General features: G+C 44.0%; 1 protein-coding gene across 5 annotated transcripts in view; it reads left to right on the top strand.

The window, feature by feature from the left end:
* The window catches only part of TSC2 (TSC complex subunit 2), a 3,048,576-nt gene that overhangs the window by 2,787,492 nt on the left and 235,293 nt on the right, over window positions 1-25,791 (top strand). The gene's annotated exons all lie outside the window — the stretch shown is intronic.

Consider the following 25,791-nt stretch of genomic DNA (forward strand, 5'->3'; position numbering starts at 1 on the left):
ACAGAGTCCCTGACTCTCTCAAATTCCTTTATAAAAGCCCTATTGCTGACCCTGAAACTATTTCCCAGGGTCCCAAAGGGGTAAAGGCCTCTACAGCAAAAAATCCAGTCCCCTCTGGCAGAGATTCCAGGGCATTAGACAGATGGGGAAAGAAAGTATACACATCTGCAACTTTAGCAATGAGAGCACTAAATTGCCAGTTTCACATGCTTAAATATCAGCAAAATTTGATGTCTCAGTTGAAACAAAAAATGCTTCCAAATTCAGATCTTCCTTACTATAAGGAAATGCAGGATTTATTGCATGCAGCTGAACAAGTGGGAAATCATACTTTGCAATGTGGTTTTGATTCATTAGAGGCCTCCTGTAGAGCAGCAGTTACAGGGTCCATCATTAGAAGACATGCTTGGTTAAAAGAACAGACCTTACCAGATCATGTTAAAGCAAATTTATTGGATGCACCTTTACAGCAGGATGTTTTATTTGGAGTTAAGGCAGAAGAGGTATTAAAGAAAATGGAGGATAAAGCAAAATCTATGCAAACGGTAAAGGATTTCTTACAGGTTCAGCCTCCTCGATTTAGCAGAAATTGGCCAACAAAGAATTGGTCCTTTCCAGTTTCAGACAGACCTCAAAGGGGTAGATACAGACGTCCAAGAAGCAGAGGTCAACCACAAGGTATTTACAGGCTTTGACAATGGGGTGCTTCAACCCAGAAAGAAGGGGAAGACAGGCCTCAACCTTATAAAAAGGCAGACCCAATGACTTCCCACTACAGCTGCCAAACACCTCTCTCTTGGCAGCCCCCTTAGGGGGAAAACTGGCACTTTTTAGTCACAACTGGCAAATAATCACCCAAGACAAATGGGTTCTCAATATTGTGTCTCAAGGTTACAGGTTCCACTTTCACATTTTGCCAAGGTTAAAAGGAATGCCAAATCTGCCACCAAATCAGTGGGCAGAGGCTCATAGGCAAATTACAGCACTCATGGACATGAGAGCTTTTCAAAATGTGCCAACACAGGAGCCAGGACAAGAATTTTACTCAAGACTCTTTCTAGTTCCCAGAAAGGACAATGCCTGGAGACCAGTTCTGGACCTTTCAATTCTAAACACCTTCTTACAAGTACCCAAATTCAAGATGCTAACACTACAGCAGCTTCTTCCCATGTTGGGCAAGAAAGCATGGCTAGTAACATTGGACCTGAAGGAGGCATACCTGCATGTCCCTATCAGACAAAGTTGCAGAAGATGCCTCCATTTCATTGTAGGTTCAACCCATTACCAATTCTCTGCACTGCCCTTTGGCTTATCTACTGCGCCCAGGGTCTTCACAAAATGCCTGGCACCAGTAATTGCATACTGCAGACAAAGAGGAATTCAAATATACCCATACCTGGGCGACTGTCTCATCCAAGCAGAAAGCAAGGACACCCTCTTACAACATCTGGCTTTTGTAAAACATCTTCTAAGTTGCCTGGGGTACACAGTAAACGAAAAGAAATCAAAACTAGTACCCTCACAAAACATGACATTCCTGGGTGCCAGCTTGAATGCAATGGGCTAGAAGGCTTATCTGACGCCAGACAAACAACTACAACTGACTCAATATTTCAAAACAATGGCAGCAAAGACCCAACTACCTGCAAGAAAAATTCTGCAGGCCTTGGGCTTCATGGCATCTTGCATACTACTAATACCATTTGCAAAGCTGCATATGAGGAAATTACAGTGGTACCTAAAAAGCATATGGTCTCAACACAGCCACAGCTTGGACACAATGATATCTCTCATTCCTGCCTACAACAGGAGTTTCTATGGTGGTCACAGGCATGTCACCTCAACAAGGGTCAGCCTTTCACCTTGCCCCCAGCCAGGCAAACTATGACAACAGATGCATCGGACCACGTCTGGGGGGCACACATGGCAGGACAGTGCGTTCAAGGCGTATGGACTGCAGATCAAAGGAATCTGCACATCAATCAAAAAGAAATGCTAGCTGTACAGAATGCTCTGACAGCCTTCAAGAATCTATTACATCCAGGACAACTTACAATAAGGACGGACAACACTACAGTAATGTGGTACATAAACAAGGGGGTACACACTCCTACCCTCTATGCAGGCAAGCAATGACCTTGTGGAACACAGCTCTGGCTTACCAAGTTCAGTTACAAGCTCAGTTCCTGCCAGGAAAAAAGAACACATTGGCAGAGGACCTCAGCAGAAACATCATGGATCCCCACGAGTGGAAACTGGATCCACAAGTATTTGCAATGATAACTCAAAAATGGGGCCTTCCAGACATAGACCTGTTTGCCAGTCCTCAAAACTATCAACTAACAAAATTTTGTACAAGGACACTTCACCATCAAGCTTGGAAAGTGGACGCACTCTTTCAATTGGAAAAACCTGACAGTATATGCCTTCCCTCCATTGCCTCTCCTCACAAAGGTGCTTCTGAAAGTCAGAAAGGAGAGACCACGACTGATACTCATAGCCCCAGACTGGCCACGCCAGCACTGGTACCCACTATTGAGGAATATGGCCCAGGGCCCACCTTGGATTTTACCACAAATTGCCCATTTGCTCACACAGCAAAACAATCAGATTCTTCACAGCCAACTCAAAACCTTAAATCTGGCTGCATGGCAAATCACCTAAGCATCCAGCCAGCTCCTCTTTCCCAAGCAGTTATGGATGTTGTTCTGGAAGCTAGGAGGCCCAGCACCAGGAAGGCCTATTCGGATAAATGGAAAAGGTTTTGCGCCTGGAACCAAGCTAAAGGCCAAAACAAACTTCAGCCTCACATGCCTCAGATTCTACAGTATTTAACCGAGATGTTGCACAAAGGACTTTCTTTTTCTTCCATTAAAATCCATGCATCAGCTATTTCAGCCCACTACAACACGGATCCACCCTTATTTTCGCATCCACTTCTAAGGCAGTTTCTCAGAGGGGCAAAAAACATTAGGCCCCCCAGGAGAGCACCTACACCAACATGGGACCTCAATTTTGTTCTGGAAAAACTTACGCTACCTCCCTTTGAACCAGCTTTCTCTGCAGATCTATAGTTTCTATCATGGAAGACTGCCCTGCTGCTAGCAATTACTTCAGCTAGAAGAGCCTCAGAGCTGCAGGCACTAATGGCAGTGGAACCTTTCCTCATTTTCCATAAAGACAGAGTTTCTCTACGAACTAATCCTTCCTTCATGCCTAAGGTGGTTTCCAGTGTGGCTTTAAATCAAACCATTCACTTACCCACCTTCTTCCCAAATCCACAGAACAAAGGAGAAAGACCCCTGAATTTCTTGGACATTCACAGGCAACGTCATTACTACTTGGATAAAACTAAGGCTTTCAGAAAAATCTGACCAGCTCTTTGTATCCTATGCTACAGCTTCACAAGGGAAGGCCATATCAAAACAGACCATTTCCAAATGGATAGGACATTGCATTCGTTTTTGCTATACCCATCATGGAAAACCAGTACCTGCTACCATTAGGCTCCACTCTACCAGGACAGCAGCTACATCTACAGCCTTCCTCGGGGGGGTTCCTACCAAGGAGATTTTGGAAGCTGCAACTTGGAGTTCAGTACACACCTTTACCAAACACTATCACTTACCACCTTACTCTAAGACTAGAGCTGGCTTCGCCACTGCAGTTCTGCAGGGCCTTCTAGCCCCCTCTAACCCTCTATAAGTCCTCCACCCATCCTTAGCTTTGGGATTCTACCCGTGTGTGACAACTGCAGCAGGGTAACCCGATGAACATAGTACATTTTTGTACCTACCATAAATGTAGATGTTCGAGTGTACACCCTGCTGCAGTCCAGGTTACCCTCCCTCCATCCCCTCTGATCTAACTGGCTAAAATCTCTAGAATACCTTCCTGATGTATTTACTTATAGCTGGAGGGATTTTGTGTTTGTGCAAAAATTGCTTAATTTGGTACTAATTACTGACCACCTTTGTGGGGGCACCTGACATCTGGGGCAAGAAAAACTGAAGAAAATGGCGTCGGATGCATTATATATACCCCTGGCTCACTGACATCAGGGAAGAAACGACAGCAACCGAAGCTGGACCAAGACTTTGGAATTCCAGCCGACTGCGGGACCGCCTGATGACAGGATAACCCAAGTGTGATGACTGCAGCAGGGTGTACACTCAAACATCTACATTTATGGTAGGTACAAAACTGTACTTTCTAGTCACTACTGATAAATAATATATCCTGCAGAGAGTACTGATTATTTTCCCAAATTTCTCTTAAGCTCCATGATAGCTTTTTTTGGTGGAATAGAAATACATGCCAGCATAAAATTCCTCACCTGCCAATAATTCCACCATACTTCCAGCAAATCTACAATTAGTCTTTTTTTCTGTTCTGTCACTATCAGTCTCTCTCTAACAATTAGTAGCATTACTTCTGTTTTCTTTTGTTCCTGATTTTCTGCTGAATCATTCCAAAAATCCTTTTTGTCAAATATACATGCTCGTTTCTATACAAATGTGTCTCTAGCAAGATTTCTTTTTGCATCTTACATTCGGTAATATAATTCAGTGCTCTCTGCTTTTGTCTGTACCTGTAAAGCCATTTGCAATCCATGGTAATATGGACAGAGTAGCCATTTTGATAGCTGTAGCTCCCATCCATTTTATATGACATAAATACACTAGTGTCTAGCAGGCCGATCTGTTATGCAGTTGCTTCTCATCTCCATTTAAACCTGTGTTAAATTTTTTGAAGACTTTTTGCTTCTATGAAAACACTCAAACAAAAAACTAAACACATTTTTAGACCTCCCACCCCCTTAAACTTACACAACAATGTACATTTTCAACAAATGAAGTTTACCCCTGCAGATAGTAACAGTTGCCCAAATTGACAACTGTACATACGAGTACTACCTAATGTAAAATGAAGGTTATCCATGCTAAAGAGCATGTTACAGCCTGTCTTCTTATTTACACTAATTGCTGTCTGTTCTTTTGTTGTATTTCCCCTCCCAGATCTGAAAAATTGCTTGCAAGCTTTCAGGCAACATTAACTTTTAAGTATCTGTATTTATCGATTGAGTGGCATGTTCCTCGAATGGCCATTCATCGTAAACATAGCATCAAAAGTTCATGTCATCGAAAGGCTATATGATTGCAAAAAATTTCATTGAATAATCATAGTTGGCCAATGTAAAGAAAATGGCACAAAGTACGTACTTATTGATAATGTCCTTTTCCCACTATAGTACGATCTTGTAGTTGGTGTATATAATTAGCAGGGGCTTTGTGGGGGCAGCCCCATATGAGGAAGATTCGGTGAACAGTGAATACTTGTTATGTGGGGTGCTATGCGCTCCACCCCCTCTGTTAGTTATGTATGCCAACTTTGGGATCGCACTACAGTGTGGAAAGGGCCGATTTCTTTATCCCTGTGTTACCAATAAGTATGTACTTTGTGCCATTTTCTTTATGATAGCCAGCTATGATTGTTTGATATTTTTTACAGTCATATAGCCTTTCAGTGAATGATATGTTTTATAAATGGCCGTTAGGGAACGTGCCATTCGATCAGTAAACATAGACCCACCTTTTAGCCATAAGAAAAAATAGTCTGACTACCTTTAAAGAAATAAACTAAATTGTGCACTGTTTGTTAAACACATTAAAGTATTAAGACTGCTGTGGGAGGTTACTACTTATCATTCACTCCCCACAGTTTCAAAGCTTGTTTCACCTAACTGTTTGCTACTGGACCTTGAAATTTTATATTTCTGTCAGCAAAGAGTGCTTAGAACTCTCAAGATTAATTGTTTACACCAGCAATCAGCAGTGAGGAAAAAAGTGCAGATGACAACTTTGCAGATGCATGAAAGAATCTTCATAAATTTCACTCAGAGCTCAGTTTATCAACATAACTTGGCCACCTGCCTACACCTGCAGGCTTCTTGTCTCCCACGTAAGAGCATTTGTTAGTGGGGAAAAAACACACTAATTTTGCATAACTTTCATCGTGTCATATTTTTTTCAAGCGTGTTTGCTTAAAAAAAAACTTGTCTATAGCTCAGACCAAGGACATTAATCTAGACAGCCACCCTTGATCCCAAGATCATAACTCTGTATTTACTTTAACTTGCTTCTGACCAACCTTAATATTGTTGCAGTATAAAGCATAAACATCTTACAACTAAAAAAAGTACTTCCTTGCCTTGACATCTATAACATATACAACAGTCGCTGATAAAACTACCTCATACATTTAAAATTTCAGACTGTGCACTGCAAAACTGCCTTACAATATAACATGCAATTTGCATAATTTTTTATATAAATACTAATAAGAACAAAAACTGTTTTAGTTAGTTCAGTCCCTTCAGTGCCCTTCCACACATTAATGGCATAAAGTAGGATATATGCTTTACAGTTCACCCACAGATTTAATAAAGTCAACAAAGTTTTAGTCTTTCTCAACCACTTGTTCTTACAAATATTGCACGTCTTTCAGTGGGATTGATGCTTTATAATCTCCCATTTATTCTAGTTTGTGTTGCTGGTATTCTTGATTATCTCTGTCTTCCAAGACCAGTCTCTAATTCAAGTCCAAGGTACTCCAGGTTCTTCTGATCAGCTGCTGTGCTTTTTTGTGTTTCAGGCATTTCTCTTTAGACCAGTGGAAAAGGTTTCTGTGATAAAGTCTGTCCATAGGCTTTGTTGACAAAAGAATGAGAAGCAGAGTACCCTTCTGCTTTCTTGCTCATTCTTTGTTGAATACAGTTTAATTCCTTCTTAGCTTATTCTGCATCAAAAGTGTCTTTGATCCTCTAAGCAAAAGATATTTCTGAATACAACAGCTTGGATTGCACACCTGCCACTAAACATTCTGTGATTGCTGGAATAAACTTGCTTCTCTTCTAATCCTTTTCCTTTCTGCTACAGTTTTGTCAGGATTACTCTCTCTGCTGGTGTGATTGCATCTTAACTAATATTGGTCTTTACTGCTGCGTCATGGGCCAGATTTGGAATATACGTACTTATTTGTAGTTTCATAAAATACAATGTTAAGTTGTCAATCTCGCCTTCATTCTTGCTTGATGGGTTCGGAGCCGATCCTCGGCTCCGACTCGGCACTTGCTAAGCTCGAGAGTCACTTTTACCAGCTCGAGGCAGCCCCATATCCCATGATGCAAGGCGGTAAGTACCTAGATCTCGTTTGCTGCTTCGCTGATGAGGTCCTCCTTTTACCAGCTCCTGGTAAGTGATTTATTACTTTACTATTTTAGCCCCTTTTTACAAAAAAAACTTAAATTATTAGTTTTAACTTAATTTTAATTCCTTTCTGACAGAAAATTTCCCTGTCTCCTCTAAACTTTTAGTCAGACTAAAACCCATCCCATCCCCCCCCTGTTAGGGTGTGTGTGTGTGTCTGTTAGTGATACCTTTTAGTATATTTAATTTTATTTCTTGGACTGGTGTGTGTGTGTGTGTGTGTGTTTACACCATGTCTAAAGAAAGGGTCTCAGGCTTTAAGAAGTGTGACTCGTGCTGTCAGAAGATGTCTCTGACAGACGGTCACACTTCTTGCCTGTACTGTCTGGGGCCTCTTCACCTGCAGGACTCCTGTGCTATATGTCATTCTTTTAGCCAGAGAGTCCTGCAGGAAAGAAGAAATAAATTGATTTTGAGGGGCCTTCTTAAGCCGGAGGGCTCTCCGGCTAAGTCGGCCCCATCTAAGACTTCTAAGTCTTCCAAGGCCCAGGCTTCTGTGTCCAAGCCTGTGGCCTCGGCTCCGACTCATTCAGAGTCGAGATCGGCTCCGGCTGGAGCTGATTCTGGGTTACCTAAACCTTCGGCACCGATGGCTATCGGTGCCAACTCTGGTTCGACCACTTCAGTGTCTGCTCCGATCGGTTCCGACCACCATGTGGCCCAGGCATTGGTGTCGGCTCCGATCGGCTCCGACACCCTTACATTTATGGCCGTATCGGCTCCGGCTGGAGCCGATACATCGAAGCTACCTGTCGGTGCCGATAAGTTGTCGGCTCCGACAGTTTCAGTAGTTTCATCGGCTCCGATGGTTCCTTCGAGGAAGAGGTCTAGGTCCCCTTCCTTGGAGCCGATACTTTCGGCTCCGGCTTCGCCTCTCCTCTCGGAGCGGAGCCATCGGAGCTGATCTTCAAGGTCATCCAGGCTTTCTGACCATGATTTGGAGAGAGTGGTCAGTAGACTACTAAAGTCACAGGCACTGGCCCAAATGTTACATAGTCTGTCTCAGCAGACGACTATTAGTCCACACCCCATTGCAGTTCCTCCTTCGACTCTACCCCAGAGTTTGGAGTTGGAGTCTTTGGGAATAGTTTCTGCTACGGCTGAGGGACAGATACCCCCTTCTGCTCCTTCAGCCTCTACTCTTATCTCCTCTTCGAGACCTTCCTTAGAGGGATTCGGTGGCCGGGCTTCCCTGGTCTCCTCCGAGGGGGTGAGTGGCATCGGACCCTTGTCCGACCCCGCTCTTCCCCTTGGAGCCTCGGCCTGGTGAGTTCGGCTCCGACATCTGCCTCGGAGCCTTCCTTTCGGTGGGTCCTGGAGTTCCTAGCTCTTGGAGCGGGTTCTCTCGGACCTCCTGGGAGGGAGCCGAGGTGATGAAGAGTGTGCTGGCCTCTGGACTCAGCCAGCAGTCTGTTCCCTTAGCTCCTCCCTCTATAGTGCCTGTTGACATCTCTGCCACTTCTCTTGCTCCCGGACCCAGAGATCCTCCGCCTCAGGTTTCCCCACTGGGAATATCCCCCTCTTCTGAGGATTCTCCTGACTTGTCGGGTGATCCTCCGCGGAAGAGGACTTGTAAGAGGAAACACGTAGACTCCCCCGAGTCTATCACTTCGGATACTGACTTAGATGAGTCAGAGGGATCCCCAAGATCCCCCTCTGAGGATGTCTCCTTCTCAGACATCCTAGAACTCCTTAGACAGAGGGGAAACTGGCCCACCAACAATCCCTCTGAGGATGAGTCAGTATACCTGGAGGCGTTTGGATCTCGGCCCTCCACCTCCTGGGTGTCTCCGCCTTTCGACCCCCTTATGCAGGTTATTGCTCGAAAGGCGTGGACTGCTCCTGACTCTGTAGAGCCTGTCCCTAGGAGGTCTTCTAAATTTATTACTGCCCCGTCGGACAAGCAATTCCTTACAAAAGGTGTCCCCGCTGATGCCATGGTGGTGGCGGCTGCCACCAAGAAGGAACTTGCAGATCCTTCCGCCTGTCCATCCTCCTAATAAGGACTCTAGGACCATGGATAGATATGGTAGCGGATGTTTTCTTCAGCGACCTTTGCTATGCGTTAAGCTGAACTATCTTTGTCACTTCACCAGACTCCAAAGGGATATCCTTAAGGAGCTAGGTGAAGTTGTGCAGGATCCTACAGCTGCGGGGGCTCAGGAAAAAATTGCTTCGCAGCTAGGAACCCTTAACTCCATTGCAAACTCCTCCATGCGGCTTATATCATATGCTGCTGATGGAGCGAGTAGGGCCGCAGGTACAGGTGTGGCTCTTAGACGCCAAGCCTGGATGCATCTATGTAATTTTGCAGATCCCTTTAAGGCGTCCTTCACAAACTCTCCCTTTGATGGGTCAGCTCTGTTTGGCCCTCAAGTGAAGGAAACGTTGACCAGGTGTGAGCAGGACGGCAAAACTCTGTCTGCCGTAGGAGTCCATTTTTCCACCCCTTCTAGACCTTATCCCAAAGGACAGAAGGGTGGCAAAATGTGGTTCCGCAAATCCCAAGGAGTCACGCCGGATTCACGTGGTCAGTTTACCCCTAGAGGCAGAGGGGGTAACAACAACAGACGCCGCTCTAGAGGCAGAGGGGGTCCACAAAACCAGGGAAACAGAGAGTCTCTCTCTGACAAGCCCTTTCAGCATCCCTGAGATGTTGCCCGGCTGTCCCTCCTTGGAGGCAGTCGGGAAGACTATCACTGTACCCAGAAGCCTGGCGTTCTCTCACTCAAGACAGATGGGTACAGTCGATCATATCCGAGGGTTACAAAATTCCTTTCGAGGAAAGTCCTTTCTATCCCTCAAATTCCCTTCCAGGCGTACCACCGGTCTAAGGGAAATTGCAGAGTTGGAAGTCTCAAAACTACTGCAAAAGAGCCATTCAGCCAGTTACAACAGACCATTCAGAGCCGGAATCTACTCAAGGTTCTTTTGGTCCCCAAAAGACGGGAGACTGGAGACCAATATTGGATCTCAGCAGACTCAACAAGTCTGTGAGGAAGACAAGATTCCGAATGGTCACTCTTCAGTCGATTCTGCCCTTCTTGCAGAAGGACAACTGGATGTGCTCAATAGATCTTCAGGATGCGTACTATCACATAAAAATTCACAGACGCTCCAGGAGATTTCTCCGCTTCGGCTGGGGTCCAGTCATTTACAGTTGAGAGCCCTTCCCTTTGGACTCATCACAGCCCCTAGAATGTTCACCAAATGCATGGCAGTGGTCACGGCTCACCTGAGACGTCAAGGATTCCAGGTGTTTCCGTATCTCGACGACTGGCTCCTGTCAGCCACCACCAGGCATCAGCTTGTTCAAGCCAGGGATTACACAATAAATCTTTGTTCTCATTTGGGCATCACGATCAACTTCGAAAAGTCATCCTTATTGCCCTGCCAGTCTATTACTTTCATAGGCGCAAACTTAAACACTGTTCGGATGTCAGCTACCCTTACAGACCAAAGAGTTTCAGACATTCAAAGTCATGTCAGGATCATTCTAGCCAACAAGAAGGTACAGGCCAGAATGGTTCTAAAAGTATTAGGTCTCATGGCTGCGGCTATTACTCTTCTTCCCCTGGCTCGCTTCTACATGCGCCTTCTTCAGTGGATGTTGTTCACTCAGTGGTCTTACCAACAACTTCCAATGCGTCACCAAATTCTGGTGACACAGATTTGCAAAAATCATTTTGCTTGGTGGATCACTTCTCCCCAGATTCACCAAGGCAGACACTTTGTACCCCCATCCCCAGTAGCCACTGTCACCACGGATGCCTCCCTGATCGGGTGGGGGGGGCATTATCAGGGCAGGATGGTTCATGGGACGTGGCAACCGTTCGAGTACCACCTGCACATAAATGTCCTAGAGATGAGAGCAGTGCTTTTAACGTTGCAAGCCCTCAACGACTCTCTTCCTGTAGGGACGATTGCAGTCCACACAGACAACATGTCTGTAGTTTGGTATATCAACAAACAGGGCGGAACCAAGTCCTACCCCTTGTGTCGAGAAGCGCTCAGACTGTGGCAATGGGCGATCTCCTCTCATCGGTTTCTGGTAGCAACGCACATCCCTGGGAAAACCAACATTTTAGCGGACAGATTGAGCAGAGCTATTCTCATGCCTCACGAGTGGTCTCTCAAGCAATCTATAGTGGAGGAGATTTTTCTGGAATGGGGTCGCCCATGTTGCGATCTTTTTGCTATTCCCCAAAACAGCAAATGCCCAGACTTCTTCTCTCTCTTCCCTCTGTCAGGCCATCCCCCCAGAGACGCTCTGACCCAGGATTGGCCCCAGGGACTTCTTTATGCCTTTCCTCCTTTTCCTCTAATCCCTCAGGTTATCCAGAAAGCTACCGTTTTGAGAGCCAAAATGATTCTCATTGCTCCTTATTGGCCTCGACAAATTTGGTTTCCGTTCCTCCATCGTCACATTTTGGTGCAGCCATGGCATCTGGACCCAGTGCCAGATCTTCTGGTTCACCAATCCGGTCAGCTGCACCGGTCTATCCCTTCTCTCAACCTCTCAGCATGGTTGCTCCACTTCCTTCCTTAGCCAGGCTTCCATTGATCTCTAACCCTGTTAGAGACATCATAGTAGCTTCTTTAAAATCCTCTACCAGGAGGATTTATACAAGCAAATGGAAACGTTTCTCTTATTGGGCTAAAGCCAAGAATATCAATCCCTTCACTGCCCCAGTTCAGGCAGTTTTGGACTTCTTAGCGGAGATTTTTCATGCAGGCTCCTCTTCTTCCACAGTTAGAGTTCAACTGGCTGCTATCTCGAACTTTCATGTCGGGATCGCAGATCACAATATCATGTCCCATAGGCTTTGTAAAGCCTTCTTGAAAGGAATTTTCCTGCTAAAGCCTCCAATCAGGAATCCTCCTCTCAATTTAGTGCTGACATCCTTGATTCTTCCCCCCTTCGAGCCAGCTGTTTCTTGCTCCCTAAAATTTCTTTCTTGGAAAACATTATTCCTAGTAGCTATTACATCGGCCAGGAGGGTGTCTGAACTTCAAACTCTTTCGGTTCGACCCCCCTATTTGGTCTTTCACAAGGACAGAGTATCATTGAGAACTAATCCGACCTTTTTGCCTAAGGTCACCTCAAAGGCTAATTTGAATCAATCCATTGAACTTCCTGTATTTTTTCCAAACTATTCAAACAGATCGGAACAAAAATTACATTATCTTGATGTCCACCGCCAACTCAGATATTATTTGGACAGAACTAAACAATTTAGGAAATCCAATCAACTCTTTGTTTCCTATGCAGATAACAGAAAAGGCCTTCCTGTCTCTAAAGTGACTTTATCTAGATGGCTTTCTTCTGTCATCTCTGAAATTTATCTGCTCAGGGGAAAACAGCTGTGCTCAAAACCTAAAGCACATTCAACTAGGAGCTTAGCTACTTCTACAGCCTTTCAAGCTAGACTTCCTTTAGACACTATTTGTGCAGCGGCCACTTGGGCCACTCCTCATACTTTTGTTTCCCATTACAAATTGGACTTGGCCTCCAGGGACAGAGCCAGTTTTGGCTCTACAGTCCTCAAGAGTCTGTTCCGTTGAGCCACCCAGGATAGAGGTGCTAGGGACGCGGTCCCATCAAGCAAGAATGAAGGCGAGATTGACAACTTAACATTAAGAAGTTATGTACCTACCATAACGTTCCATGTTAGTTGTCTTCTCTCGCCTTCTTTCTTGCGACCCTCCCTCCTTCCCCCAGGCCTGGACAGACCTTTCTACAAGAGATTGTTATGCTGAAGACCATTCAGAACTGGTTCTTTCATCCTGTAGGCTTTCTTTCTTCCTTTGGGAAGTATTTATGCTTGGTGCTATTGCCCTTTGTCATCAAACGAGATCTGGGTACTTACCGCCTTGCATCATGGGATATGGGGCTGCCTCGAGCTGGTAAAAGTGACTCTCGAGCTTAGCAAGTGCCGAGTCGGAGCCGAGGATCGGCTCCGAACCCATCAAGCAAGAAAGAAGGCGAGAGAAGACAACTAACATGGAACGTTATGGTAGGTACATAACTTCTTATTTTCTCCCTTCCAGTTTATCCAGAATAGCAGAAAAATCTCAGGTTTTCTTTGTGCACTCTGCCTTTTAGTGCTGTTTTTTGAAATGGCTTTTCTTGAGAAGTCTTGTACTTAGCCAGAATTTTCTTCATTTCACCTACTTATTTTTGCAGTTTTATCAGTTCATCTGAATAGCTAGTTAAAGTTTCTTCCATTTTTTTCAGAGTTTTGTTATTTGAGTTGATGTATTCCTTTAGTGTTTCATTTGTTTAATCTCCTGTGAGTACATTCTCTCAACTTTCCGGTTTAAAAGCCCGCGTTTGCTCATTTCCTGCCTTTTCTGTAACTAGTCTAGTTCAGATTCAGACTTACTGTATCCAGAACTGTTTGAAAGCTTCTGAGTGGTGCCAGAGCTTGATCTTTAATTTTTCCCTTAGATCTACTAGATTTCTCCTCTCCTGCACTTATACTAGCTTATTAGTCTAGCACTTTACCAGACTTCTTGTAGCAATTATTGTAGCACACAAGTGCTACCAGCACTAAACTTTCTATAAGGAAACAGATCTAGTACTTATTATTAATGCCCACCCCACCAGGCGTGTCTAAAGGTCAGTTCCCTGTGCTTTCTGCTATTAACCTGGTGAACTTGGGCATCCTGAGGCAATGTAGCAACTGCCTCATGTACACCAACGACCCTCTCCTCTTATCTTCCAACACTCAGACTTGTGAGAGATGCACTTATATATACAAATTGGAAACCACGCACTCTGGTCAGGAGGAGGTGGTCAACATTTGAACAACACCACCTGGAACACACACCAGCTTTGCCTTCACATAAAAACACAAACCACACACCCACCTTCGTGGAGGCTCTCAATAAAAATCTACCTAAGCAGCAGAGCCCCCCAAGGCAGAAGTGCGCTCGACCAACACAACACTAATCACGAGACACACAACTCTCCTAAACAGTGTGCCACTCAACCAAAGCCCTTGAGGCAAAACAGTGTGCCCAACACACTAGTCATAGGTGACTCGATAGTGAGGCACACTGATGTCCCACTCACTAGGTTGAATTAGGAGAAAGTAACAGCTGCCTGTCAGGTGCCAGGATCCTACACACAACGCATGCACATAGGTCACTCAACAACAGAAACAAATATGATGCTGTCATTGTACATGTAGGTGTGAATGACCTGAGACGTACCTCCCTGGACTACATGAAGAGAGATATGGAGGGGCTCTCAGATTATGTAGCCCAGGCAGGTATGACCCTAGGCCCTGAGCAGCATCCTACCATCACCCCGAATGATACCACAGTACAAGCAGAAAATGATTGATTTCAACAATTGGCTAAGTTTCTCGTGTCATTATAAGGGGATCCAGTATCTGTCTGCTTGGGATGACATGATTGACAGACCTCGATACTTTGCCAGAGATGGCCTGTATCTGTCACCCCTGGGCTTCCGGATACTGGCCAAGGCTCTTGTCACCCCTATAGTGCCTTTTTAGGTTGTGTTCCAAAGACCAAATTACCACCGTAACAGCCACAAGCAAATGCAATCTGAGGGTCATGTTGCTCAATGCTAGAAGTCTCAATCTCAAAATGCACTTGCTCAAGGCACTCCTTAAAATGGAGAACATCGACATTTGTGCTGTAACAGAGACCTGGTTCAAGGCAGCAGAAAGCACCCCTGCACTACCAGGCTATAACTCATTCGACACCTTTCGGCCCCAGAACTTAGACCGAAGCTCCAAAGGTGGTGGTGTTTCCATATTCATAAAGGATGCGCACACCTCTAGACTGGTAGCCCAACATAATGCATCAGAGATATTTCAGGTGCAGCTAACATTGGGTAAGACCGTGATTCAGGTCGTAGCCTGCTATAGGTTCCAACCACGTCCCAAGACTCGCGCTCCACGTTCCTAAGCACCCTGGAGAATATTAGGGCCCAGCCTAACACACTCTTACTAGGCGACTTCAACTACACCTCCATTAACTGGGTAAACTACTCATGTACCAATACACTTGCCCAGCATTTCCTGGAGTTCATTAATTCCAATGCCCTGGATTAGCTTGTTCTTACCCCCACTAGAGGTAGCAACATCCTTGACCTGGTCATTACTAAGATGGGCGACCATTGCTCTACACCAATAGTCAGCTCCTCCCTGGTTAGATCCGACCACAAACTAATCACCTTGGAAATCCACATCGCTCCCACCCCCCCACCCCCCAGCAAAGGTAACCACCATGAAAATCTTCTCCAAAGCTAACTTTGGGATCCTAAAAACAGAGGTGGCTAACTTCACGGCACCCATGCAAATGGAGAATAGTTGCGTGACTGCAGAATCATACACCAATGCACTCTACAAACACATACACAAATGCATGGATCTAGCCATACCGAATAGAACCAAGACACTCTCCTCTAAAAAAGGATGCCAATCTGGTGGTCTCCTGCCATAAACAAACTCTAGAACAGAAGGAGGAAACTGATGCGGAATAAGGTGAAGTCCCAAGACTGGAAAAACTCCCTTATGTGCCTCAACAAAAAGTTGAGATCCTCATCAAATCCTCTAAAGCTAGGTATGAAAATAAAATTGCAGCAGATAGTAAAGGCAACCACAAGGCCTTCTATAGTTATGTAAAGCATCTCCACGGCAATACCCAGATTTGCTCTGAGCTACTGCTCAATGGTACCTGCTATACTGAGCCAACAGATATTGCCAGTATACTGGCCGACAGATTCAGTGCCAACTTTACCCCCCCCCCAAAGGACCGAGCACAATACCAGTAGATTGCCAGGCACCCAGTATTACTGCTACACAGGTTAAAACAGCACTGTCCAAGGCCAAGAATACAGCTTCTATGGGACCTGACAATATTCCTGGTTGTGTTCTACATGAACTCCAGAGTGAACTGACCCCTCACCTGTGTGCCCTGTTTAGTCACAGCCTCACCTCAGGCTTTGTCCCTGCCGAATGGTGCACTGCTACACTCATCCCTCTCCACAAAGGAGGAGTGACTACAGACCCTGGGAACTATTGCCCCATTAGCCTGATGAGTCTAATATGCAAAGTTATGGAATGCATCATCATGGACCTAATAAGGATATAGGGAATCTCCAAACTCTGGCTCCCACACAGTTTGGTTTTGTGAAGGGTAGATCATGCCTGCTCAACTTGGTCAACAACTTTGAGTTAAGTCACCAAAGCTGTGGATGAAGGCAAGGTGGTTTGTACAGCCTACCTTGATCTGGCCAAGGCTTTTTGATACCATTCCCCACTCGGGAATCATAAAAAAAACTCACTAAGCTTGGCATCAATCCCTATATCACTGGGTGGGTTGCAAACTGACTCACCAAACCCCCACAGTGTGAGTAGCTGACTCCAAGTCAGACTGACGATTAGTCAGGAGTGGAGTCCTACAGGATTTGGTCGTGGGTCCTCTCCTGTTTGATATCTACTTCTCTGAAGTCCGGGCCAACACGAAGGGACTCTGGCTGACAAAGTTCGCAGACGATTGGAAGTTGGGTGCTATTATTAACTCCCCAAGTGATGTTAACATCATACATAATGGCCTTACTGTGACCAATGACTGGTGTCAGAACCAAGTCCTTAAGCTCAATGCCAAAAATGTGTCATCCCCTTTGGGAAAAGCACGGTTCCCATGAATTACCCATTAATGGTAGTCCACTGAACACAGAAGACGTTATACGACATCTGGGAACACAAGTTGACAGCAACGTCTCTTTTGATCACCACATTGCCACTGTGGTCAGAAAGCCCTTCTATGTGGCACATCTCATTACTAAGGATTTTGCATCCAGGAAGAAAGAGGTCATTGTCTCCCTCTACTCTTCCCTCATTAGGCCAATCATCGAGTACAATGCCCCATTTGGCATGTACCTCACTAGGCACCTGCAACAACTGGAGAGGCCGCAAAAGTACCTCACAAAGAGGATGCTAGGCCTTAAACACTTGTCCTATATGGACAGACTAAAAAAAAGCAAAATCTTGATGAGTGGATGGGAAACAGAAAATTCACCCTGGGCTAACACCAGTGGCTCTACTCGACAGAGGCACTGGGAACTAAGGTCGGGTGGCACTATGCCAGGTTAATCCTATGGCTCGGCTTGTAAAGGCCCCAAGGCTATTAGCCTAGTACACACTTATGAACCTATTTGATTTATTTTTTTCCTCTAAATTACCGGACACTATTTCTTGCACCAAAGCTGAAACTTGAACTTCTTTTTGCTGAACAGCTGGAGTCTTTCCAGGCAGAGTTTTCTTTTCTCCTTTTTTCTGGTTGATTGTTTTTCTCAGGTTTTCCAAATTTCTTCTTTGTTGGCCACTCGGACAGTGTAATTACTAGTTACTGACTGAATTTTACCCAAACTGGCAGTTTCAGTGGTCCTTTTTTCTCTGATGTTCTTCGTGTTTTACTGTTGCAGTCATTACATTTGGGTAATCTGCTGGCAGGTTTCCCTCGGTCGGCCTGAATTCCAAAGTCTTGGGCCCTGCGTCAAGTTGCTGTCTTCTCTTCCAGGACGTCAGGTCATCAGGGGTATAAAACATGCAGCCGATGCCATTTTCTTTAGTCTTTCTTGCCATGCGGTGCCCGAAGCAGAAGCATTTCGCAAGTGCTGGTCGGCCGACTACTGAAATATTCGAGTTTGAGTTTCAGAACCGAAGTCTTCACTTAAGCTTAGTACCCCGATGGGGAAACTTTTTTCTTGCTTTTTACCAATGTCAGAAAAAGTTAATAATTGTATTACTTGTGGAAGCAAATACCTTATAAGGATTTCCATTTATACTGTATTCCTTGCCTAGGCCCTGATCACAATGTGCCTGGCTGTCGGTTTTGTGCTAGATTTAACCAACGCACTATTAAGCATCGTATATTTTTGCATCCAAGTATTTTGGAAACAGATTTAACTACCCAGAAATGTCATCGGGTAGCAATCCGAGTACCGGAATACATAACGCAAAGAAAAGGACAGAGAAAGGCAGTCGAGTTCCAAAACCGACGACAAAGCTTCTCCTAAGCCAGTCGCCAGTTCGCCGGTACTCAATGAGGCGCTTTTGCAGCCCCTGATACCTGCTACCTTCAAGTCTCAGGCCTCTACCGACACCCATGTGGAGTCTGGCATGCCGCAAGATACTCAAGGTATTGGACTGATGGATGTATCTCCCTTGGATGGGTCCGGAGCCGCTGAGCAGGCACCGGCTTCTGAGGGAGTATTCAGATCTCAACATTTGTATATCAAACCGACGACAGCTGCACGGGCCTCTGTGCCTAAAAAACAGATGATCAAAATGGCTGAAGACCTCATTACCTTGATCAGGAGTACCCATCCTCCTCCAGATAAGAGGCCCAGGCAAGACACTGATTATGAATCTTCAGATGAGGTTTCTGTTTCTTCTGATTCCTCTTCTGATCAGGAATTATCTTTACCTCCTTATGAGGATTCTGATGCTGAGGAGTCTATTCTATCTGCATCTCCTCCTGAGGATTATTCTTTTGGAGAAACCTTGCAAACTTTGAGGGAGCATTTTCACTGGGAGAGTCAAGACTTCTCAGAATCAAAAAAGAGGCTCAGGGATTTCCTTCTTCTCCCTCAGCACAAGCCTTTAGCCATTCCCTCTGTTTTAGACATTGTGGATGATGTGTTTTCGTAGTCAAGCCTGACCCCTGACTCCTTACCCCCGGCTCCCAGTAAGCCTGACAGATATTACAGCGTCCCTGACTTACTTAAATTTTTATTTAGAAATCCTGCTGCTGATCCTGAAACTATTTCACAGGGTCCAAAGGGAGTTAAGGCCTCAACAGCAAATAATCCTACCCCCTCTGACAGAGATTCAAGGGCACTGGACAGATGGGGAAAAAAGGTTTATACATCTGCAACCTTGGCAATCAGGGCCCTAAGCTGTCTATTTCATATGCTTAAGTACCAACAACATGTTATGGGATTGCTGAAACAGAAAATGATGTTGATTTCAGAATGTGCAGAAAATAAAGAATTGCAGGAATTATTGCATGCAGCTGAACAAGTTGGAAAGCATACTTTGCAATGTGGTTTTGATTCTTTAGAGGCCTCCTGCAGGGCCAAGTTACTGGATCTGTGATTAGGATGTATGCCTGGTTAAAGGAACAAAATTTGCCTGATCATGTTAAAGCTAAATTGCTAGATGCACCTTTACAGCATGATTCTCTGTTTGGTATTAAGGCAGAAGAGGTTTTAAAGAAAATGGAAGACAAAGCTAAGTCTATGCAAACTGTTAGACTTCTTACAAGTGCAGCCACCAAGATTCAGTAGACCCTGGCCTACAAAAAATTGGCCCATTCCTATGTCAGACAGAGCTCAAAGGGGCAAATCCAGATGCCCTAAGGGTTCCAGATACCAGGTGCAGGACTCATACAGGTCAAAACAATGGGGCGCATCCACCTCCAAATCTGGCGGAGATAAAGCGCAAACCTACAGAAAGCAATCCCAATGACTTCCCTCTGCCTACACCAAGCACTTATCTTTTGGCAGCACCCATAGGTGGAAAATTAGCACTTTGCTCAAAATTGGCAGTTAATAACCCAGGACAAGTGGGTACTAAACATCGTATCACAGGGATATAGATTCCACTTCCACACTCTGCCAATGGCAATTGGTTGGCCAGATCTGCCAAAAAATCAATGGGCAGAGGCACAGAAACAGGTTATGTCCGTCGTGGATATGGGGGGCATTCAGATTGTACCAGAACAGGAAAAAGGACAAGGTTTTTACTCAAGACTGTTCTTGGTACCCAGAAAGGACAAGGCCTGGCGGCCAATACTGGATTTTTCGATTTTGAACACATACCTGGACATTCCAAAATTCAAGATGCTGACTTTGCAGCAACTTCTGCCCATGCTGGGCAAGAAAGCTTGGCTGGTGACTTTAGACCTAAAAGAGGCATACCTGCATGTCCCAATAAGACAGTCGTGCAGAAGATACCTCAGATTCAAGGCTGGCTTAATGCATTACCAATTCTCTGCACTGCCCTTTGGCTTATCTACTGCGCCCAGGGTCTTTACAAAGTGCCTGGCACCAGTAATTGCATTTTGCAGACAAAGAAGTATACAAATATATCCTTACTTGGACGACTACCTCTTTCAAGCAGAGAACAAGGACACTCTTCTTCGACATCTGGCATTTGTGAAAAGACTTCTAACATGCCTGGGGTACACAATAAACTAAAAGAAATCACAACTGGTACCCTCTCAAAAGATAACATTCCTGGGTGCAAGCTTGAATACAACTGCCCAGATGGCTTACCTCACGCCAGACAAACAAAGGCAACTGACTACTTACTTCAAACTGATGGTAACAAAGTCCCAGCCTTCTGCAAGACAAATTCTGCAGGCTGTGGGTTTCATGGCATCCTGCATCCTGCTAATTCCATATGCAAGACTGCATATGAGGAAACTTCAATGGTACCTAAAAAGTTTATGGAGTCAACATTCACACAGTCTGGAAACAATGATTCCTCTCATTCCCTGCCTGCAACAGGAGTTTCTGTGGTGGGCAAGGGCCTGTCAGCAAAACATGGGACGGCCCTTCATTTACCCCCCTGCCAGCCAAACAGATGCATCAGATTATGCCTGGGGGGGCCCACATGGCAGGAAGATGCATTCAGGGCATATGGGCACCAAAGCAGATGCATCTACATATCAACCAGAAAGAAATGCTAGCTGTTCAAAATGCCCTAACAGCCTTCAAGGACTTACTTCATCCAGGACAACTACTGATAAAGATGGACACCACCACAGTCATGTGGTATATAAACAAGCAAGGGGGCACACACTCATACCCTCTATGTAGATTAGCCATGGTACTGTGAGACACAGCTTTGACCTACCAAATACATCTTCAAGCTCAATTCCTGCCAGGAAAACAAAACACTCTGGCAGATGATTTAAGCAGAAACCTTATGGATCCTCACAAATGGAAACTAAATCCACAAGTCTTCAGCATGATAACAGAGAAATGGGGGAGCCCAGACATAGATCTATATGCCTCTCCTCAGAATTATCAATTGAAAAGATTCTGCACAAGGACTTATCACAGACAAGCATAGAAAGTGGACGCCCTATCCTTCAGTTGGAAAAACCTATCAGTTTATGCCTTTCTTCCTCTGCCTCTTCTACCCAAGGTCCTCCTAAAAGTCAGACAAGAGAAGCCAAAGATGATATTAATTGCCCCGGACTGGCCCCGCCAATACTGGTACCCAATCCTAAGGAACTTGTCTCAATACCCAGCTTGGACCTTGCCTCAAAGACCACAACTACTGTCCCAGCAAAACAATCACATCCTGCACAATCATCTACAGACCCTGAACCTGGCAGCATGGCTAATCATGTAATCATACAAATGGCACCTCTCAGTAAAGCTGTGATGGATGTCATCTTGGAAGCCAGAAGGCCTAGTACTAGAAAATCTTATGCTGGCAAATGGAAGAGATTTTGTGCTTGGAATCAAGCACAAGGAACTGATACAGCAGAACCACATATTCCTCAGATATTACAATACTTAACTGAGATGTATAGGATCAAACCCTTCCTTACACCACTAGCGAGAAACTCCATTGCCCAGACTCATCTTACTTCTACCCTATTCTATGCGTCTGCCATATATACCAATCTATCAAAGCAAAATCTTACCAAACTTGAAACTAACTATAATAATATAGCCAGATTTGCCACTGGCTCCCCTTATAGAACCCACCACGGTCTCAACCTTCGACAACTCAGATGATTAGAACTACAAAACCAACTTCAATACAATCAACTTGTGATTACACAAAAAATCCTGCACCACCCTACTAATACACCTATCCTCTCTAATCTGATCTCCCCATATACAAATCTTACTACATTACGCTCAGCTAATAAGCTTTTAATTGCCAATAATAAATCTAATAACAAAGCTGGAGACTCACTCTTTTCCAGTGTTGTGGGTAGATCCTGGAACAAGCTTCCTAGAACACTCACTTCTCTCTCATCTACACCACTCTTTAAGAAACAGCTCAAAGATCACCTAAAAATACATTGGCTTTGCCCCTGCTTGAAGCCTGACTGAATCATACTCATCGTCTTATTTCTCCTCCCCCTTTTCCTCGCCTCCTGGGCTAGTGCCACTCTACATTTCTTGAATAATTATTAGCTAACCCTTTCTACTACTTGTATTTTCCTGCCTATTCTCTTGCTCCTTCTTTGACTTAGTGATTGCTAATTTTCAAATGAATGTTAATGTTCAAATTACAATATAAACTGTTTCTTGATTGTACCTGAAATCTACTAAAGAGTTAAGACTTGATTGTTTCTCAAACCTATGCTAAGTCTCTGTACATTGTTCACAATAATATCTTTTATTTTTTTCTAATCATATATTGCTATGTAATTGAAGCTAGTCATTTTTTTTTTTTTGTAAGTATTGTATGCTGTAATTTACTCATGCTTGGAGCTTTTCTCCCCGGGCCTCTACTGAAAATGGATATGTATCCAGCTAGACTAGCCCGGTCAACAAATATAAAATAAATAAATAAATAAAGATGCTTGACAAAGGCCTGTCTTTCTCATCAATCAAAATCCCATGCCTCTGCCATTTCGGCTCATTACAATACAGAGCCACCAATCTTTTCTCATCCTTTATAAAGCAGTATCTTAGAGGAGCCAAAAATTTAAGGCCTCCTAGAAGATCACCACTACCTGCATGGGACCTCAATTATGTGTTGGAAAAGCTCACCCTACCTCCATTTGAGCCAGCTGCTACCGCTGACATAAAGTTCTTATCATGGAAGACAGCTCTGCTACTAGCAATTACTTCAGCAAGAAGTGTTTCAGAGCTACACGCCCTCATGGCTGTAGAGCCCTTTATCATATTTCTCCCGGACAGGGTGTCTCTGAGGACAAATCCTACTTTTATGCCTAAGGTGGTTTCCAGTGTGGCTCTTAACCAAACAATTCATCTGCCAACTTTTTATCCAAATCCACAGAACAAAGGGGGGGAGGATTCTGCATTCCTTGGACGTACACAGACAGCTAAGATTCTACTTGAGCAGGCCTAAAGCTCTAAGAAAAAGTGAGCAATTGCTAGTGTCATATGCTGCAGGATCAGAAGGAATGGCTATTTCAAAGCAGACAATTTCAAAGTGGATAAGCCACTGCATCTGTTTCTGCTACTTACACCATGGTAAACCCGTGCCCAAGGGCATTAGGTCTCATTACACCAGAGCTGCAGCTGCTTCAGCAGCCTTTCTCAGAGGAGTACCAACCAAAGACATTCTTGGCTACTTGGAGTTCTGTTCACACCACTGCAGTGCTGCAGGGCCTTATAGTCACACCTAATGCTGTTTAGCTCCAGCCTCCCAACCATGGCTTTGGGATTCTACCCAAATTTAATAACTACAACAGTGAAACACGAAGAACATAGTACAGTTGTGTACACTTATCATAAATGTAGATGTTCGAGTGTATTCACTGTTGCAGTCCAGGTTACGCTTCTGCCATCCCCCTGTCATTCTAAAGTTTACCTTTCCTTCTGTCTTCTACAACCTATGTGGTGTATATGCTTGTAGAAGAAGGTAAAGTTTATATTTATGCATGTTTATTTATATTTATTTATATATATATATATATATATATATATATATATATATATATATATATATATATATATAATATTTCTACTTTTCGGGGGCACCTGACATCGGGGGCAAGAAAAACTAAAGAAAATGGCGTCAGCTGCATGTTTTATACCCCTGAAGACCTGATGTCATGGAAGAGAAGACAGCAGCCGACGCAGGACCCAAGACTTTGGAATTCGGGCCGACTGAGGGCAACCTGCCAGCAGATTACCCAAATGTGATGACTGCAACAGTGAATACACTCGAACATCTACATTTATGGTAAGTGTACACAACTGTACTTTACTGTTTTCACACCATGGCAGCTGACTGGCTACCGTCCCACTGACTTATGCTCTGTAATGCCATCCTTAATGTGTTTTATGAGGGACAGGGAAAAATCAGGGACATTCTGCACAGTTCAAGAGGTACAGTTATTAGATGTACGATCACTTGTATTGCTTGGTACCCCTTCCTGTCAACTGTACTTGGTTTTGCAAAATGTCTCATATTTTCTTCTTTTTTGTTTTTCTGGTTGAAGACCTCTTTCAGTAAATATTGTTATGTATTACTTTCGTATTTCAAGTAAAATAAATAAATAATAGAGGAGACAGTCTGCTACAGAGGTCCATTCTTCTGTGTCTTCTGGATTGCATTGCACCACACTTATGTACCATATGCATGAGCAGGACATCAGTAAACATGGAAGAATGCAAAAGAACACTAAAATGCCATTCTTTAAATGCATTGTTTAAGGAAGGTAAACAATATCTTTCTTAAATAATGTCATTGTATAATAAGAATAATCCACTCCTGAATGCGGGTATCTCAGAATTTACCCACTATTGGCTTTGTGTGATCACTCAGGTGTGATGAAACTACACCAGCCGTGGATAAATCCTGTGATACCAACACCTTGTCATAGGTTATTGTTAAATTAATTCATGGACAGGGTGATAAGACATTGAGCATATTTTTGGAACATATGGTGAGTTGGGCCTCAACAAAGCATTTATTGTTGATCGAGAAAATGACTAGGAGGGAGCTGTCTAGCTTGTAGCATTTGGTTTGGCTTGACGGACAGTAATTTATCTTGTACTGCCATTTACTTGTATGTTGAAACAGAACCTGCCAATTCCATAAGATGAGAGCATATCCTCAGAAAACAAATAAGACACAGTTAAAGCATTGCTGATCATGTACAGACTACCTGTTTAATTTCCTGACATGATTGTATCATTAGTAGTTCAAGGATGTAACTATGTTAATTTGCCTTATATTCTTAAACCAGTATATTTGCAAACAGTGTTTAAGCTTGACCATGAGACGCTGTTTGTAGAGTGTAACAGTACCCCTCTGAATGAAGGATGTTTTTCGTGGTGATCTGGGAAGACGCTACCTCACTTAATAAAACATAAAAAACTTTCTTGTGTATTTTGGTGCGAGTTCCACTGAAGCAGTTTATTGTCTTCATTTGGACAAGTTGTTCAGATATCATCAGAAGCTCATTAAGGAGATGAAACCTGCCCCAAGATTGTTTGACCTCTTTGTGTTTAATTTGTGGAAATTAAGACTTTCCTTCCTGTTCAAGAGTTGTTCAATTGTCTGACCAGTTCATCGAAATAGATTTTTTTTCACCAGTTGTAGGCATCTCTAATGGACCTTATCTGTGCTACTGCAGTTTTTTGTACAGTCCGACCCCCTGCATATGTGATTTTGAAAGCAAAAACATTATCTTTCAAAAGTAGTTCCATTTGTAAAATTACTTCCTTGGAATTAAAGTATTACATTTTGTAAGCAGTTTTGCTGAATGCTTAAACATAGCCAAATATAAAACTTAAACATTAGCTCAG

The sequence above is a fragment of the Protopterus annectens genome, chromosome 12.part0 (genome assembly GCF_019279795.1).
Source record: "Protopterus annectens isolate FY-2018-M chromosome 12.part0, PAN1.0, whole genome shotgun sequence".
NCBI classification, from domain to species: domain Eukaryota; kingdom Metazoa; phylum Chordata; order Ceratodontiformes; family Protopteridae; genus Protopterus; species Protopterus annectens.